Source organism: Rhinopithecus bieti, unplaced genomic scaffold (assembly GCF_001698545.2).
Source record: "Rhinopithecus bieti isolate Rb0 unplaced genomic scaffold, ASM169854v2 scaffold_23826, whole genome shotgun sequence".
Classification (NCBI taxonomy): domain Eukaryota; kingdom Metazoa; phylum Chordata; class Mammalia; order Primates; family Cercopithecidae; genus Rhinopithecus; species Rhinopithecus bieti.
Genome location: NW_016811267.1, coordinates 875,870 through 878,473, shown reverse-complemented (window position 1 = coordinate 878,473; position 2,604 = coordinate 875,870). Strand labels below are relative to the sequence as shown.

Sequence of the window (2,604 nt, the reverse complement as noted above, 5' to 3'; positions counted from 1 at the left end):
TGGGTCTCTCGAGATTATCTCCTGAATATTTACACTCAATTCCTCCACTCAAAACCTGCTTTGGGGAGAATCCAACTGCAGATGTAAGGATTCTATAATTTCTTCCATCTTTGAAATAATCCCTTCTTTATTCCAACTATCTCCTTTTCTCTGCTCCTTGGCCTTCAATGCTCCTCAAAAACATTGTCTGTCCTTGCACACCAATACTTTCTTTTGGCTTTATAAGAAAGAAATATCTTTTCCCTTTTGCGGCCATCACCGAAGCGGGAGCGGCCAAAATGAAATTTAATCCCTTTGTGACTTCCGACCGAAGCAAGAATCGCAAAAGGCATTTCAATGCACCTTCCCACATTCGCAGGAAGATTATGTCTTCCCCTCTTTCCAAAGAGCTGAGACAGAAGTACAACGTGCGATCTATGCCCATCCAAAAGGATGATGAAGTTCAGGTTGTACGAGGACACTATAAAGGTCAGCAAATTGGCAAAGTAGTCCAGGTTTACAGGAAGAAATATGTTATCTACATTGAACGGGTGCAGCGGGAAAAGGCTAATGGCACAACTGTCCATGTAGGCATTCACCCCAGCAAGGTAGTTATCACTAGGCTAAAACTGGACAAAGACCGCAAAAAGATCCTTGAACGGAAAGCCAAGTCTCGCCAAGTAGGAAAGGCAAATACAAGGAAGAAACTATTGAGAAGATGCAGGAATAAAGTAATCTTATATAAAAGCTTTGATTAAAACTTGAAACAAAGAAAAAAAAAAAAGAAAGAAAGAAATATGCCAGTCCTTAAAACTAACAATAATGTACATAGCAATCATTTAGTACCTAGCAATAAGTATTCAATGGTACATAAAACGTGGTTGAACACGTAATAGTAAGTTACAAGAATGATGAAACAGAAGTGTAATTGTAAGATATTATAGAAATAAATGTGATATGCCATTTGAAAACCAATAGGATCTAGCCTTGGCAACAGGGCAAAGCCCTGTCTCTGTAAGAAATACAAAAATTAGCCAGGCATGGTGGCATGCACCTGTAGTCCCGGCTATATGGGAGTCTGAGGAGAGAGGATCGCTTGAACCTGGGAGGTTGAGGCTCAGTGAACTACGATCATGCCACTGCACTCCAGTCTAGGCAACAGAGTGAGACCCTATCTCTAAAAAAATGAAAATTAAAAAAATGAAAGAAAAGAAAAAAGAAAACTAACAAAATCAATATCAATCTTGGGAGAAGAGTGGTATAAAGAAACTCTCAGGTGGTCAACTAAATTTTATAAAAATGAATTTGTTGTTTGGTGAAAAAGGTAAAAAATGTAAATTTATTGAATTCTAGAAGTTGGTTAAAGGATGCCTGTAAAGTTCTGTGGAACAAGTATTAAAGTCAAACTGATCAAATAAATATGATGATTAAACAATTTCTGGGACTTAATCGACGGGTGAGGTGTTGGATATATAAAACCTCAGACATGTCGGGCACAGTGGTTTATGCCTGTAATCCCAGCACTTTGAGGGGCCAAGGTGGGTGGGTCATTTGAGGTCAGGAGTTCAAGACCAGCCTGGCCAACGTGGTGAAACCTGGTTTCTACTAAAAATACAAAAAGGTGTGGTGGTGCACACCTGTAGTCCCTGCTACTTGGTAGGCTAAGGCAGGAGAATCACTTGAACCCAGGAGGCAAAGGTTGCAGCGAACCGAGATTGTACCACTGCACTCCAGCCTGAGCGACAGAGTGAGACTCTGTCTAAAACAAATAAACAAAACCTCAGACAGTATTATGAGAACTAGAACTTTGCTTTTAGTTATAATTCTGTTAGTTCAATAGAAGCTAAGAGAAGACTCAACACTTTGAAAAAGATTATTGATATTAATAGAAAATCTCTCTATAAAAATTAGCTGGGTGCAGTGTGCCTGTGGTCTCAGCTACTCAGGAGGCTGAGGCAGTAGGATTGCTTGAGCCCAGGAATTCAAGGCTGCAGTGAGCTGTGACCAAGCCACTGAACTCCAGCCTGGGTGACAGAATAAGACCCTGTCTCAGAAAAAAAAAAAAAAAAGGAAAAAGAAAATATTCATTTTTTAAGGATGCAAGAAACCTGGTGATTATCTTAGTAAATAGCACCTCCATCCTTCTGGTCATTCTCATCCAAAACCTTGAAGTCACGTTTGACTGCCTTTCTCTCACACCCACATCTGAACCTTTATCAAATCCTGTTGACTCCACCTTCCAAAAATATCCATGTATCCAAACAGGCCTCACTACATTTTCTATACCCGTCCTGTTCCAAGCCCCTGTCTTTAGCACCTGGCTCTAGCAGTTGTCACTTGACTGGTTTATCTACTTCTAGTCTTGTCCCTGATGGGCTTGTCTCCATGTGACAGTTGGGGAAACACATTTATTTATTTATTTATTATTGAGACGGGGTCTTACCCTATCAACCAGGCCAGGTTGCAGTAGCGTGATCTGCACTGCAACCTCCGCCTCCCAGGCTCAAGCGATCCACTCGTCTCAGCCTGTGGAGTTGCTGGGACTACAGGCATGCTCCACCATGCCCGGCTAATTTTTGTGTGTGTGTATATATATATATATATATATATATATATATACACACA

At 40.6% G+C, this 2,604-nt stretch overlaps 1 pseudogene across 1 annotated transcript; it reads left to right on the top strand.

The window, feature by feature from the left end:
- The first annotated feature begins 236 nt into the window (after positions 1-236).
- On the top strand, positions 237-763 carry LOC108543270 (60S ribosomal protein L26-like; annotated as a pseudogene). Its single transcript, XR_001889525.1, has one exon. The product of XR_001889525.1 is annotated as a 60S ribosomal protein L26-like (transcript).
- Positions 764-2,604: the final 1,841 nt, after the last annotated feature.